Source organism: Apus apus, chromosome 10 (genome assembly GCF_020740795.1).
Source record: "Apus apus isolate bApuApu2 chromosome 10, bApuApu2.pri.cur, whole genome shotgun sequence".
Lineage (NCBI taxonomy): Eukaryota > Metazoa > Chordata > Aves > Apodiformes > Apodidae > Apus > Apus apus.
Genome location: NC_067291.1, coordinates 1,401,677 through 1,418,675, shown reverse-complemented (window position 1 = coordinate 1,418,675; position 16,999 = coordinate 1,401,677). Strand labels below are relative to the sequence as shown.

At 49.6% G+C, this 16,999-nt stretch overlaps 1 long non-coding RNA gene across 1 annotated transcript; it reads right to left on the bottom strand.

Annotated features, from left to right (window-relative positions):
* Positions 1–595: 595 nt before the first annotated feature.
* On the bottom strand, positions 596–15,945 carry LOC127388681 (uncharacterized). The gene is made up of 3 exons (XR_007890430.1): positions 15,864–15,945; positions 1,087–1,246; positions 596–743 (listed from the first exon to the last, which is right to left on the bottom strand). It is a non-coding gene; the product is annotated as an uncharacterized LOC127388681 (long non-coding RNA).
* Positions 15,946–16,999: the final 1,054 nt, after the last annotated feature.

Here is a 16,999-nt window from a genome sequence, read left to right as displayed (position 1 = left end):
ATTGCAGTGGACCAGTGTAAAATGTTGTAAGATACTTCCCTCAAGTGGAGGGAATAAAAATCACTCAACTGTGTGCCACAGGCTCTGCAGTGTACCTCAGGTAGCAGAAAGATCATGGAAGATGGACACTTTCATGAAGCAGAATCTACCAACCAGCCTGAAAGGTGTTAGGAGTGCAGAAAATTACCAGTGACACTGCAAAATAAACTTTCCCTCTCTACAAATGTCAGAGCATACAAGAAGACACCCTGACACCCTTTGTGTCAGAGACTAAAGGGGCAGATGCTCTGGCAACCTGTCAAGTTACTGCATGGATAGCTAGTGTATATCCATGACCAGGTTTTGAAAATGGCTTGGGTGCAAGCTGAGATGAGTGTGACAAGAGCTCCTACATGATATTGCAGCAGAAATGGAAGAGGTTGCTTAGAAGCAGCTTGAGGGGTGAAATACCTGAGCCTTGTAGAACAAGGCTTTTACACCTACTGGAGCCTGCAGCAGGGCTGCAAGGGACAGACAAGCATGAAGAGAAGCAGATCCAGACTGCAGTGTGTTGGCAGAGCTGGTGTGGGTGGTACCTGTACTTGCCTGAGGCTGATGTCTGATCTTGTGATCACTGTTTTCTTCAAAGCAGGCAACGAAACATGAACAAAGAACTCCCATTTCACTGTAGTTTTAGTGTTATGGAGATAGCAGCTCTGCTCCAGTCTCCTCTGTATACACTGAGCAGGAGAACATTTCATCTCCTGCAAATGGAAAGAGATAAGAGGGGCTTAGCACGAGGCAGGATTTGTCTCTGGAACTGATCAGTCCAACAAAGGGACACACAAACCATTTATTACCAAAAAGGAATTGTGCCATCAAGGCAGATGCCTGCAATTACTTCTGCTAAATATTATCTTCCATTAACTGCAAAATATATAATTAATAAACTTGCCCCCTCATTTTTGTTAAGTTTCACTGCAAAGATCTGATTACTGAAATAAATCTTTCCAGCAGTGCGTGTCAACAGCAGAGAGGAAGGTGCACGCCTCTCTGTGTCTGGTAATTTCCTAATGGGAAACTGAATTATTAGGGAGGAATAATCACCTCTTCTCATGGCTAAGACTGCAGATACACCCCACTCTGAGACCAGTTGTTTAAGCTCTTGCCTCCTGGAAGCAGGCAAGAAGAATCTGCTTTGGTTGGCAAAGATGACTTGATCTGAAGGCAGGCAGGCAGATGGAAGCTCTTCTTTCACTGGCAAAGTCTGGAGAAACAAAAAATAAAATTCATTTTTTTAATTTACTATCCATTAGAGAAGTCTCCTGACTATAAAGCTGCTCAGCAACACCTTGGTGTTTAGGCTGATTCTCTTACAAGCCCCCTGCTCATCCACCTGACAATACTGTGCTAGAGCTGCACGGCTGTGACTTGCTTTCCACATACATCAGAACTGCTGTGATTCGGGGAGGTTTGGAGGTGGCTGTTAAACCACCCCAATCAGAAATGCTTCCAACATTTTGCTGAAATTTGACTCCAAGCATAAAATTCCCCTTATACTTTGTCTCCACTTCTGATCTTTCCCTCAATTTGGTCGATTGCCAGTTCTACCAGGGGTAATTAAAATATTTCCAAAGGCTGTTCTGGGCAACACTTTTTGCCTTGCTGCAAGCTACAGATGTTCATGGCTGAGGTTCATTCCTGCCTGAGCTGGCACAGGCAGCAGTGCATGCCAAAGGAGGAGGGACGTCTGCTCCATCACCACCCCCCCCAACTGGGGAAGGTGGCAGAGGGACCCACAGAGCAGTGGCAGAAGGAGGGAGTGTCCAAGCACACACTTGAGAGACAGTGCTACAACTGCTGGGTGTGCAGAAGACATAAAGCAGCATAGAGGAGGAGAAAAGGACAGTGTGTATCCTTTATCACTGCTTTTCAAGGTGTGTGGATGACCCCCAGCAGAGCCAACAGGTTACAGACATTCACCTGTTTCAGTACAGATGAGCTGAGTAGAGAAGGGCTCCCATCTTAGCTGTCATGCAGAGCTTTTGGCAAAGAGAGGAGCTTGGGAAGGGAGAGGATGTCATTTTCTGGCTACCTACTACCAAACTGTCACCCCACTTTGCAGACTGGAAAGGGAGGGCAAGAGCTCTGTGAGTCGTGTGTGCTGGAGATGCACAAGCCCTGACTGGGAGCAGGTCCTGTCTCAAAAAACTGTATCAGATAGAGAACCCTACCCTGCCACTGTCCTGAATCTAAAGGAAGGGGTCCATCCTCCACATCGTTTGAACTACCACTTAAGAATGCTGAAACAGCCAATCAGTTTGACTACAGAAAAACTGTAGAGTCAGCAAATTATCTAGCTAAATGATGCATACAGAAATGTTAATTCACAGCAACTGAAACCTTCTTGCACTGCTTATCTTCTGAAGATGATAACCCTACACAGAGAGGAGAAAAGAGAGGCTGAGCACACTGCCCTTGCAGAAGGAACTGTAAGAATATTTTAGCTCTCACCTACAACATAACCTAGTGCAGCTACACAGACAGCATGGCCTGAGAGAGGGGTTAGAAGTGAGCCTGGAAGGGAAGCTCTGAAATCACATTTTACTGCTCTTTTCCCTGGTTTTGCTGGAGGGGAGAGGCTCACGTATCAGCCCATTTCCACTAGTGTGCCTCTCACACTCACTTTCTGTACAAAAGCATTTTACTTTTCTGTACAAAAGCACACAATACTTTACTGTCTGACACACACCCCTTCCCCCTACCCCTCCATAGTTAGGACCCCTATTTTGCACACACACTGAACTCTGCTGACTACAAGGCATTATTTCATTCCTCAGGATCCCCCTGGGTCAGACCAGGAACACTGGAGAATGAAAATGGAAAAGTAAAGCAATTGAACTCTCTTGCTCTTGGGCCACAGAAGGGGGAGGGAGCAGGGAGGCAAAGCATCTGGCTTCCCTGCTTCCCTAACAGCCTGGCGGGAAGGCTGCTGTCAATTCTGCCTTCTGCCTTGTTGGAAGAAAGTTGAAGTGACAAGAGGCCCTCCAGGCAGGCAGCCAGCAACCAGAAATTCAATTGAGCTACCTCCTGAAACTGGACTTTTTTTGGGAGACCCTTTCCCTGAAATTGTTTTGCCTTGGGGAAAAAAAAAAATATTAAAAAATCCCTTGCAGTTCAGGGCCAATTCATCACCTCTGGTCTCCTGTCTCCCCTTGCTTCCAAAAAGCCACAAGAAAGGATTTTCTTCCAAAAATCCCTGCACAAAAGGATTTCCATTTTCCGGACTGCTCTACAACCCATAATAAATACAGACACGTAGATATGCACACACACACACATGCCCGGATACAAACATTGTTATTGATAGTTACAGGCACTGCTATTGACAGACAAATACACTGTGTGTTTCTTTGCTGTGTAACACACAGGGAGAGAAGTGATACAGCAGCTGAATTGACTCTGCTTTCACAGATCAGGAAGCAGAGTGTGGGACATACGGTCTATCTCCAGGGCTTAGACCAAGTGGTTATTGGCTGGTGCTGTTGTTCCTCTAACAAGCCCCTGGATATATCACTGTGGCTGTAGAGAAATGCAGCTGAAAGAGCCTTTGGCTGTCAGCAGCAATCTGTCACTTCATGTATCTTACCCTGCCTCTTCCAGCACAAAAGCTTCTGAGCTGCAAGTCGGTTTTAGGAGAAAGGTCATTTTGCAGGTAGGCTGTGGTATTTTTCTTTATTCCTGGGAATGTGCAACCAGCTTGAGGCACCGTCTGGATGCTGCAGAATTTCAGCTTCACATATGCCCAGCCATCATTTAAAACGAGAGAGCATTTCCATTACAAACCCCATTTTCCTCCATGGATTTATACCTTAGCTATTCAGCTCCACTCTGGGGCAGACCTTCACTGAATATATTCATAGGCAGGGAGGAACTATTTTTCTTGTGCAACGTTTAAACCCAGTTCAGTCTCTTTGGAATGTAAGACAGTGAAGGAAATTACATATGCACACAAACACTCACAAGCACATAAAAAAGCTTACCTAAACATATGCCAGCAGAGAGATTTGTTACCAAAAAATAAAAAGAGACATGCCAATGCAAATAAGCTCAATTTTAGGCGTGAATTAATTTGACTGACTTTATTATTCTAAATTATTAACAAGTTGCAGCAACCTTAGAATGCATGAACCACACTCAGGCTTTCATCTAGGTTAACTGGAAACAGATAACTCATACTGATGTACATGGTATGAGTACAAATCTGTGACAGCAAACTTGGAGGCAGAAACCTGACACACAAGGAGCCCCGCTCTTTGCAGCAGTGTGTTAACAACTCCTGTATGATTCTCCTCCTCTGAAATATTCCAGGGCAATGAATCACTCTCCAACCACGCCAGAACCCCCCTTTTTTCATGGATGCCAGTTGAAACCTGACCTCCACACCACTCTAACCTGTTTATGACTTGGTCTGGTTTACTAAACCCGTTTTGGGGGCTTTTTTAAACTCTTGATCGATTCTACTTTGATGTAGTCCAATAAAGCACATTGACAGAAGCAATTTATGTTGGTTGGTGCCTCTGGTTCCAGGAAAGCCTCCAAGAGAGGCTAAGCACCTTGCAAGTAACATGCAGGATACCCAGTTATCCCATGCTTTCCAGTTTAATTCAATCTGTCTCCATGATGGAGATTAGGAGCAAGCTCCTGTTTCTCCCACTCACAAGCAGAAATAGGCAGGATTCTCCCCACGTATCACTTCTAACACCACAGGGAAAAGCTGGAAAATGTGGCAAGGGCCTTCCCAGTCTTAAGAGGAAAAAGCTGCAAGTGGCCACTGAAAGGAGACAAGCATCTGACCATTTCTGATGGCACAGAACCCAAGCTGGTGACATCAGAGCGGACACTGGTACCAGCAGTGCTGGAGTGCCTGGAAATGGTAAGATATCCCTATTCACATTTGAGGCACAGCTGTGTAAACACAAATTGTTCCAGTGCCACAAAAATCTAGATTAAGCAGCTAGGAATATTATGGATTTGTCCTGTCAACCCGAGAAGTGCAGATATCCCCATTACATGCTGTATTCCCTCTTTCCTTCTTTGTTTCACACCCAGACCTTCCCCTGAGGCTGGGGAACCATTGACTAAGAACGTCATGACAGTTTAGTAAAACCCCCAGTGCTGGGTGGCTCCTAAGTGCAACATAATAGTTCTCATGCTTCTTGCTAAGAGGGCACAGCAACAGGGCAGAGCAGAGGGGCTGAGAGCTGCAGTGACTGGAAAACTGAACTCAAATTAGCCACGGAGCAGTTTAAAGCTCCTGCTGCATTTTTCATGTGAGGACAGCAAATCCCCACCGCTAAGCAACAGCCCAGGTGGCCATCAACACCACAACACTCGCTGCAGGAGGGTGGGCAGGAGAGGCAGGGCAGGAGAGCAGCTGACAGCAGAGCCCAGTGTCCTTCCAGGGAGGCACTGGCACCTGTCAGCAGCACCAGGAGCTTGGGCAGCTCTGGAGGCCTTGAGAGCTGCTGGATTCTCATTCATTCAAAGCTTCCTGCAGTTCTGAACCACTGATAGAGTTTCACTCTTCACCAGCTGGAGCCCCAGGCAGGGAACTCTCTCCAGAGGAGCTCAGGAGTAACTTCCCAGTGAGGAAGATTAGGGGTGGTCTAGAGAGGGTGCACATGGCAAGTGACACAGCAGAGGTGGCCATCAGGCTCCTCCTGTGCCAATGGGAGTCATGTGGTGAAAATGCAGCTCATCATTTATCAAAGAATATAAAAGAAAATGTGGCCTCTAAATCTACCTGGATCTGCTGTCTCTGCTTGGGGAAGAGCAAGGGGCAAGGCACATTTAATTACCATCAGAGCACGGGCACCTAACTCCAGGTTCTTCCTTTACAAAAAGAAGAGCTGAAAAGTCTCCTGTTTGCTCACGGAGAACCTTGCAGCGTGCCAGGAGGAAGAGGATTTCCTCCCCCACTCATTCCACAGGAGCTCAGGGATGGGGGAGAGGCGGATGGACGGCTGTCAGCGTGGCAGACAGGCTGGAGCACGGACTGACAGCTTGCTGAGTGCTGTAGGAACAGGGCTGCTTGGACTGGGGAGCCCCAGGGGTGCTGCAATAGTCCTGGGGACGCCTGACGGACGAGGGAGTCTGCACCGCCTCGCGTCTGGCAACAGGGAAGGCTCAACCCGTGACCCCCCAGCACGTGCCTCGCTCGGGATCTCCCAGAGTTCCCATATGGCCATTGCCGAGCGCTCTGGGCCACTGCAGCCTGTCAGGACAAACACACCAGGCTCCCTGGCATTTCACCCAGGAGTTATGAAGCCATCAGTCGCTCAGGCTGTCTCTGAGCAGCGCCAGCACGCCTCGGTACGCTGCCTGCTTTTCACCTGACTGTCATTTCTGGATGCTGCTACTAAGAGGCATTTTTGGAGCTTCAGGACCAGCTAGGGAGAATGAGGCCAAGCTCCCAGCCTTTCTGCCTCCCCACTTCTCCCCTGCTTTCTCTTTTCTGGAAAGTTTTCCCATGCTAACTATAGTTCCTAACAGGTGCACGACCAGAGGGGACTGTCAGGGACGCAGCTGTCCCCACAGAGGCCTGGATCCATCTCCATCTGTCTCACTGGAGTTATCCATGCTGTCTATCCCAGCTCTTCAGACACAGGATGGGGGAGCACCAGAGATTCAGACAGGGATGAGATACACGTACACACACACACACCCCCACAGATGGAGGATGATTATTCTGGGGAATGCCACAAACAAAGCCTCTGACATCAAACTAATGCATCCTTTGAGGCTTTAAAGAGCCCTTGCCACACGCAGGCAGGCTGCCAGCTAACTCATCTCTCTTCCTTGCCATGCTAACAGCCTAATGCCAAGGTCAGGCTTTAAATGAAAGCTGAGTGCTTTCTAATCCCCTGTGCCTCATCTGGGGATGCCACAAGACTGGTAAGAATCAGTGGCAGAAAATATTCTAGCGGGGCCAACTCAAGTGCAATGTCTAAAGTGGTCCCCTTGCCCAGTCAGCTGCCAGTCCTGCCTTCCACCCTCCCAGCCCCACACCAAAGCCTGGGGAACCAGGGCCTGCAGTGCTGGCAGCACAGAGGCAGTGACAAGTGTAGGGCACTGCACACAGGGAGGAGAGCTCCGTGTATCAGTACAGGTTAGGGGCTGACCTGCTGGAAAGCAGCTTTGTGGAAGAAGTCCTGGTGGACAACAGGATGACCATGAGCCAGCAATGTGCCCTTGTGGCCAAGAGGGCCAATGCCATCCTGGGGTGCATCAAGAAGTGTGTGCCCAGCAGGTTGAGGGAGGTCATCCTCCCCCTCTACTCTGCCCTGGTGAGGCTGCATCTGGAGAACTGTGTCCAGTTCTGGGCTCCCCAGTTCAAGGAGGAGAAGAAACTGCTGCAGAGGGTATAGCAAAGGGCTAAAAAAATGATGAGGGGACAAGAACATCTCTCTTATGAGGAAAGGCTGAGGGACTTGGGTCTTTTTAGTCTGGCGAAGAGAAAACTGAGGGGGATCTTATAAATGCTTATAAATGCTTAAAGGGTGGGTGTCAGGAGGATGGGACCAGTCTTTTTTCAGTGACAGGACAAGAGGCAACAGGCACAAACTTGTACACTGGAAGTTCCATCTAAACACAAGTAAAAACTTCTAAACTGTGAGGGTTACAGAGCCCTGGGACAGGCTGCCCAGAGCCGCTGTGGAGTCTCTGTCTCTAGAGACATTCATAACCCACCTGGAGTCCATCCTGTGCAACCTGCTCTGGGTGACACTGCTCTGGGGGTTGGACTAGGTGATGACCAGAGGTCCGTTCCAACTCCTACCATTCTGTGATTCTGTCACACAGATAGCTGAGATCCCTCTGTCACACCTCAGAGTGTGCAGGTGTAGGAAGCCGTCACAGATCAGTGACCTCCAGATGCACAACGGTGACCAGGTGTCCTAACTCAGAGCTGAGGGGGCTAGGTGCTGGGGTAACACTCCTGGACACCAAGTTGTCTCATCACTGTGTAGGCCATAAAGAAAGATAAGAAACAGAGCTAAGTGGTGACCCTGCTCACAAACTAAAGGTGCTTCCTACTCCTGAAGTCTCCTGGCATAATTTCAGGCTGGTATGACATGAGGAAATTATTTTGCAACACACCACAGCTCCTCACCACTGCACGTTGCAGCAAGAGCAGCTGATCTGTTTTACACAGCTGGGTCCTGGGATGTGTGCTGTGTTAACAAGCTGGCTTAGCTTAATAGGAGGGTGATGAAAACCATATGCAGGGAATAGAATGGTACCTTGACATCACCACCACCATGACTGAGAGAACAAAGAAGGAGGTTTCTGCACTCACCCTGTGCCACCGCAGAACAGGCTCCATGCTGTGCTCCGACCACAAAGTCCAAGGTGTGAACTGCAGGAACCTAAAACCCAACCAACTGCTACAGGGCAGCTGGAGGAAACTGAGCCACAACCAGCTCTCAAAAGCCTGCTTGGGGCTCAGAGAAGTGTTGTCTGGGTGAGGCAGATGTGTATAAATCTTTGGCAGAGGGAAAATCCATTTCCCTTCTTTTATTCCTTTTTAAAAATGAAACCACACTGCTGGTAGCAAGCCTCTGCCCTGTCACACCCTCCCAAAGGAAGAGCAAGGAGTTCCTGGCCTCCGGGGTGCTCCAGCCTGGGAGAGGAGAGCACTTGCCTGCAGCTGCAGGGACAAGCTCTGAAGCCAGGCAGATGCCAGCAGGCAGTCAGTCCAAAGGACACTGCCTTCTGCACTGCCCAGGTACCCCTTGCCTCCTCAGGGGCTCCTCAGCCAGGCTGACTGCATGTGACAGCGACTGTTGGGGCCACCCTGCTCCCAGCACACACCAAGCATGAGTCCAACACCTTCACACCTGGACACCAGCAGGAGTTTCACTGGTAGGAAGAGCAGGATCAAGTCCAGATTTACTAGCACCATCATTGATTAAAGGGATGGCATCAGCTTAACCTGTTTCTTAAACTGCCTTACCTTTCGATGTCTCAATTTCTGTCCCCTCCTCCAGGTTTTCAGGGCTTTGTACCATTACTTTCCTTTACTCCTTTTACAACAACTCATTTCAGAAAGAAATGCTGACTGAAGCTCTTTGGGTCTCCAAAGACTATTCTGTCACATTGGTGCTGACAGGGCTGGGACTGCCAGACTGAGTTATCACAGATCTTGCCCTCCTCTGCCATTAATACCTGCTCACCAAGGGAGCACTGGTCCAGCCCAAGCAGAGAAGGTCAACCCTAAGCTGCAGAAGTCTACAACGATTAGGGAAGAGATATCAAAGGGCAAGAAGAGGAAAAGCAATATATCCCAGGCATCTCCCCTCTCTAAAAAACATAATTGAGCTCAGACAGCCCCAGGGAAGGAATGAGTTACCAGGAGTCATGAACTTTTCATGACCAGCTCACCTTGCATGAAAGAGACTCCAGCCACACACCATCCCCAGCCCTGAACCTCACAACACCTGTGTCACACAATCTGGCATTTCTTTCTGTCCTGATTCAACCCCTCCTACCCAGTGGAGGGTCGTGCTCCTGTCCTGTGATCAGGACCTAGGTGGTTGTGCAAGAGAAGTGGTGAAGCTGACTCTGAAGCACTGAAGGAGCAGTGAGCTGGGATTGTACCTCCTGAGGAAAGGAGGCACGTCCCACCATTGACGTGACGGTAAAAAGACAGGAGGTGTCCACACACTAGTATCATTGACTCCAATTCAGGAGCACTGAGCTACCCAGGAAGGATGCTGCTGTGGGAGAAATACCATCTGAGCATTGCATCACCAGCTCTGAAGTGTGTCTGCACTCAGGAAAAAGGGACACCTCTCACCATCTCTGCTCAACCCTGGGTGTCAGCGCCAAGAAAATACATGGCTAGCATTTGTAAGTTGTTTTTCTACCACAGCCTGGTAGTCCAAAGCCCAGAGTAAACCAAGATAAAAGCAAAGTCATCTACACTTGAACAGCACAGATGGAACATCTGTGGCCAGACATGGGACTGAGAAAGGGTTTTCCTGCCCTTCAGTATCCTCTACACAGCTGAAAAAGAGCTGAAAAACCCAAGCCATAGAGAGGTAAAATTCTTTTTGTCTTTGCTCTTAATCCCACATGAAGACTGCCTCAAGCTCCAGGACTCCTGCCAGCACCCCAGCTAGGAGCACAGCCACGCCTCAAATGTGCCAGTGCCAAATGGAACCTGGTCACCAAAGCTAGGACCTGGGCTTTGTCCCTGGCCAGAGCCAACCAGCACCACAAACCCAACATCAGACCTAAGCAGCCTTGGTCAAACCTTGTGCCTGTACTTTACAGTACAAACACCAGTCCAGTGGGGTCTGATTTGCTCCACAGGATTAGAGTTGGTGAATTAAGAATCTATATTGTTCAGGCCAGAAGCCCAGACTTTACTGCGAAGCTTTCAGACACAGGGTGTTGTTCTTCAGTCCCTCACTCCTGGGGCCCTGTGTCTGCATGCAAAATTCCACTTTTGTTACTGCAGAAGTGGCACTCCTAGCTCTCACAGCTGAAAAGTCTGAGAATGCAGCTCAAGGATTAAACCCCTCCCCCCCAGACCTACAATAAATAAAAAGAGTTAAAGCCAGATTTGTAAACTATAAGGATTTTAAGCCAATTTTGTGACTGTCTCAGGCAATTCTGGCAGTCTTTGTAGTTGGCCAGTGAGACCCATGGGGAGATCTGGGACAGAATAAAGGGGGCTTGACCGTGAGGACCAATTCCCCCTGATGCAGAGATTTCTGGAGGCAAAAGGGCTGGCAGAGCTGAGGCACAGGAAACAAAAGTGGAGATTTGAGAGACGTTTACAAATGGATTTTTGAGCCAAAATTTCCTCTCAGTCCTGCCTGCACATCTCTGTAAACCCACCTGGCCTCTGCGCCACGCTTTGAGGACAATTTCACCTGGAACTAAGCACTGGATCAGCAGAAAAATGACTGCAGATATTTATTATTGCTTACTATTGGAGAGTTATTGTTACTACAGAAGGGCTGTTTCCCTGAGCCACATTGTGTGTCAGTGCCTTTGCTAGATTTAATGGTCCAATTATCATGGGCTGTGTCACCTCCTCCTCGTTAGACATGACAAGACCTGCCCTCCTGCCTTCATTCCCCTCCCTGTTTTGCTAGCAGGCTAACACACCTTTGCCACTCCTTCACGGGTTGCCTTCTTTTTACCTTCTCCCATGCTCAGGGCTGGTGGGGGTTGAGAGTAGCCAGACAAGGGGATGAGGCAATCTGTGGGTTGGGTATCTCACCATAAAGATACATAGGTAGGAATGGGTCTTCTTCCCTGGGTGAAAATTTATGTTTTTAATTACTTGGTGAGAATCATAGAATGGTTTGGGTTAGAATGGACCTTTAAAGGTCATCGAGTCCAACCCTCCCTCCTGCAGTGAGCAAGGACATCTTCACCACCTGGCTACAGGTAAACCAGTCTCCTGTCAGCCCCACAATCCCTCTCTAAGGAATATCCTGCAAATATTCCAGAGGCAAAGAAACTTACCAGTGGTACAGAGCTACTTGGTAGGGCAATACCTCAGCTGAAAACCAATACAGACCAGAAGTGGTCAGTGCTGCTCCTCCCCACCATGGTCACTCTACAGCAAGGCCACAGGAGAGTTAATATTAAATAAAGAGCACAGGAAGGAGCTGGGACTGGCTGCGGGGTGGGGAAGGGGCTAAGCTCTTCTTCTGCTCTCCTGTGAGCAGCCTGTGGCAGATCATCCAGGACCTATCCTGAACACCATACCTGAGAATATCAGCTCCTTGCCAGGACATCAAGAGAGCAGCACAGCAAACAGCACTAGAGAGTTTCACAACAGGATTAGATGTTCACATGAATAAGAACAGCATCACAGTGACTTGAGCTCCAATGAAAATCCTAACAGCTATTGATTCTTCTGCTTCAGGGCACCAGCTGCCTCCCAGCCAGGGTCAGGGGGAAATCTCCCCCATAGGGTAGTATTGCACAATTATGGACATGATGGGATTTTTATGCCTTCCTTTAAGACATCCAGCCTTGGCTTCTAGTGGAGACAGGATGTTGGGCTGGAAGGACTATCAGTCTGTTCAGCTCAAACAGTTTTTATGTCCTAATACAAAATTAATGGTTGTCTCCCTGAGACTCCATGCAGCAAAGCTGCTGGCTCTATGGACTGCAAATGTGGGGCTGAAGACCTGTTTCTTCCCAATGCTCTTTGATCACCACAACCCCCAGACCCTACCCAGGCTCCCTGTCTCACCTACGCTGTGCTACAGCCACCACAGGCTCTCTGGGGATCAACATGCTGGTGCCAGACCCTAAGGAGCACAGCACTCTTCAGTCCTGAGCTCCTGCACTCCAGAAATTCCTCAGCCTCCTGCCTCCTACACTAGGGATACCAGATCCACACACCTCTGCAGCAGCACCTGTAAGGCAGGTGGGTTGTAGGTGCCTGTGTCCTTTTAAACCAGCCTCTCTGACTGTATCACTTCAGTGGCCTTTCTTGCTGACAAAAGGGCTGACTGTCAGGTTAGGCAGGCTGGGGAAGCAGAAACAGCTGTTTTAAAAATTGTAGTTCAGGATGCACATGCAGGTCCCTTCTGCTCATATGGAGCAACACCTCATTCATCATTCAGATAGCCAGACAGAGCCACTCATCTTCATTTGACAACACCTTTTATCTACAAACACCTAGATTAAGACTCACAACCAGCCTGTGAACTGGTCAGGTTCTTTTTACCAAGCCAAGGGCACAGTTTCCTGGCTTACATCCAGCACGGGGCTGGAGACTGGAGGAACTGCTTGCTCCAACTGTGACTTTTACAGCAGGACTTTTCAGCAAAGTCACTGTGCTCCCAGTTCTGGTTGAGCTGATTCTTTTGGCGTCCAAGTGGCAGCCAAGTTCTGCAGTTGCAGCACACGTGGTTGACTTGCGGCTTGCCCTAAGGGAGGCAAGGGCACTGCTGGGAATCCTGACCCAGGAGTTCTGTAAAACCACAGGGCCTGCTGCTTCTGTGCCTGTCTTTGTGCTCCAGAGCCTCTGCTGGGGCCAGCACAGTGCAGGGAACGCCAGGATCTGAGCAGCTGTTGCAGATGCATAAGGGGATCTTGCTGCTGCCGTGTGCTCGGCCAGGGCTGCCAGGGATGGAGGGGCAGGGAGGGCTCTGACCCCTCTGTAGCACCCATGGTCCCACAGCTGGCCCTGCCCACTGGTCCCACTGCCAGGAGAGGCTTTAGCTCCAGAATTTATTCACTTTGGCTTTGTGTCCAGGTGTAAAACTGCAACAGGTTCCACCTTCCTCACCTTCCTACTTCCCACCAGATCCTCTCAAACATCTCTCCATCCCACTGAAGGCCCCTGTGGAGCCCCTCTGCCTCCTCCATGCCACTGCCATTCCCAGGTCACTCTCCTGCTCTCCACATGGCAATACTCCCAGCCCTTTCTCACAGCCCCTGCCCATCTAGCAGATCCAAAGCTCCCCACACGTTCCCCACCAGCCTGCCCAGAGACCGGCTGATCTGGTTGAACAGAACAGCTGTGGTGGCTGTTTGGTGTCCTCAGGCCTGTGGTCAGACACCAGACACCTCTACCCACGGGTCAGATGGGGCTGAAGTCAGTCAATGTGCACAAGAACGTCTGGAGGAGAGCTCTGCTCTGATCACAAGACTGCTGAACTCTTCCTTCACCCCCCCAGTTCTGTTTGTCACAGGGAACAATGTCCTTATTCATATAGGGACGTTGACCACATCATAAAGAAGATGTAATGACACTGTTGCAGCTGACACACTGATCAATGCTTTTCATGCAAAATTCTGCTTTCTGCAACTAATAAATATTGATCTTTTTCGTTCCTGTGTAGCACTGCAATAAAAAGTGACTTAAATATCTGCCAGCACTGAGCATCCTCCCTGGCTTTTCATCCCCCAACCACCCTGCAGCCACCCAGCAGCACCCTTTGCATTCCTTACAGTTCTTACATCTGTCGTGCCCATCCAGTGCTGATGCCAAAGCACCGTGCCTGGTCCCAAGGTGAGCACAGCATATCTGTGAACATCCACCTCTCCTTATTTCCCTGTCCTTTGAACAGGACTTATTTTGCATTGGTTCATAGGAAGAAGTAAAAAAATAAATGGAGTTTGGAGCGAGTGCTGGGGAGGGGGAGCAGGGTCATGTCCTGGGCACATTTGGGATAATAAACAGGAGAAGCCAGACCCAGTGCAGAACTAATGGAAACATTTACAACTACTTGGCAGGGAAATCATGTAAGTGCTAATGGGCACGGCCAGACTGTTTGAAACTCCTTAAATCAAAGCTATGGAGCTTCGTAGCAAGCGCCTGGCAACAAGCTTTGCTGGACACAAGGCATCCATTCAGCCCTGCTGAAAGCTTGAGGTCCTGCTCTATTTGCTCCTGAACATAGAAGGGACCACAGAGTGACGTGATGGTACCTCTTGGGTTGGGCTCCTGAGTTCCTACAGGGCTCTGGCCCCCAGTTTTCTCCAGGTCTCACTCCACTGCCTCTTCTCATTCTATCTTCCCCCACACGGGAAGAAGAGCATTTTCATGTCTGCCAGGAGCCCAGAGAAGGGAGCTGCACTGGAGAACATGAAGTGTGAACTCAGATACGGGACTGCAAATAGATTGATGATGACAGGAGGAGGCCTGGGTTCAGTCACTCCTGCCTGGCAGACACTCCGTGATTGAATTTGTTCCCTACACATATTTTGGGAGTAGATTACTTTCCTTGCTGAAGGGAAGGGACCAGATTCGTAGCCATTGAGAGCAAAGGAGTTAAGTTGCAACAGAGAACCAGAAAGCAGGAAGGGCCAAAGGTCTCCGGAGCTCTGTACAATCTCAGGAATTCCCATAGGTGCTGCACACATCCACACCAACTGGAGCAGAGGATCCTGCTCACCACTCTGCTTTCTACCCTTGATCTGTCATTTTTTCTCTGTTCTTGAGGAGCTGCTGTAATGCATCCTGCTCCTTTTCTTTCTGAAGGACCTGCCCAGCCTTTGGTGACCTGTGTCAGAGTACAAAAGGTGTGCAGGATGACCCAAGACCTGGGATCATGCCCTACACCCCACCCTTCAGCACAAACCAGCAGTTTTAATGTGTCTGTTTCCCCCTTCCCCATGCAGACAGCTGAGTGCTGAGAAGGCATTTAAGGCAAAAACCTACAAATCAAAAGACACAGCCTCTGGATGATGGAGCTTAAAATATGGAGGCATCTCCCTCAGTCTGTGAATGGGTTCACTGAAGAGCTCCCCCAGTCCTGAGACTTCCCCCTTCCTCGCCCCCCTCCTGGGAAAACTGGAGAGGCAAAGGGCTGCTGTTCCAGCAGATTTGCAGGAGTGGGAGTTGAAGAATCAATGAAGCTCTGAAAGCCAGTGGGGAAAGTCATTCTGCACCTTCCTGACACCAGGAATAAATGATTCAGTGGGAAAGGGGAAAAAAAAAAAATGCAACAACCCTCAAATGAGGGTGGAATTACCCACTGGAGAGATATTTCATCTTGAGGGATTGTGTTTGCTGCAGCGTTCATCTCACTGAGCCACAGCAAGGCTTTAATACCCAGCAAAAGGTCAAACCTGGATGGGAAGTGTTACAGCTTGCTGGAGCCCCCGCCGCCAGCCGCCTGCACACACGAGCTCCCAGCCCCTCAGGAGAGCCAGGCTGGGAGTGAGAACCAAACCCTCTTGGAAACACTCTGCCCATGTAACAGCACTTGAGGTACTCACAGGTCTTCGAGTGGCTCTTAATTCACCATCTCTTCCCACCCCTGCAAAGTATCATCATCATACCTAGTTTCTTAGCAATCATATTCCCTATTAATGAGACAGCCCACACCCCACTCTACCTTCATCATCTCTTGTCATGCTGAAGTCACGGGGCCTGGAGATGAAACCTGCAGGGCTCAGCACAGGGGCACTGCTCTGATCACAAGATGATGTCCCTGTGGAACAAAGATGGGCAGGGTTAGTGCCCAGGGACAAGGCAGGAGGCATTGCTGGGGCTCTGTGCCTGTGCTCTGCTGCCCAACAGCCGTGTCACACCACTGGTGGCACCACCTTGACACAAAGGCAGCATTTTTTGGTGCTCTCTTCAGCCTCACTTGGTTTTAGCCTGCAAACGCTTGCTTGCCCCCTCTGCAGCTTGAGAGAGGGGGACTTCCTGGCACTGCAAAAGGGTACCCAAGCTGCAGGGTGTAGGAGCATCTGGACCCCCAGAGGCTTTGCCATCCTCTTCTACTTGCCTCCTCTCCACACCCATACCTAAAAAAGGATAATAAACACCAGGAGTGCAGCTGTGCATCCCTCCCTTGGTGCCAGTCTGTACAGGGTGCTCTGGTGTGGCCTCTCTCCCTCCCACAGCAGTAGGGGATCTGAGATCCTGCTGAGCTCAGGCAGCATCACAAACCTACCAACTGGCCGCAGCAAACCCAGCTGCCCTCACTTCCAAAAAAAGACAACCCAAAAATCAGCTGAGCCTGTGCATCATGGAGGGAGGTAAAGGATGTTGCCAGGAGTCTGAAGACCTCTCAGGCCTGACCCTTGCTGCTACAGGCACTCTGCTGCTTCAGGGGGCAAATCCTGCAGAGCAGGGCTTTCCTCTGTCAGAGGGAATGGCAGGAACACAAGACACAGCAGAAGTGGGTCCCTGTGCTGAAGCCAAGGCCTGAAACAGGGAGTGAAGCTGAGATGAACCACAGATGAGTACATCCTGCTCTGATGGGTTCCTAGAAACGGTCCAGCCCAGGTCAAAGCACAGGAGCACAGCTCCACAATGTCCTGCACTGCTCCCTTTGGATGAGAGAATAAGTACAAAAGGAATAGACCTGTCTGCTTGGGTGCCTTGAGCAAGGTGAATTTGGGGTGAAGGCTGGGAGCTTCCAGATGTTTCCACTCAAGGGATCTAACTGAGCAAGGTAGGCACCTGTTTATCGTAAAGGAAGGTTGGATTTCAAGGCACTCCAGGGCTGAAGAAGGCAGCTGT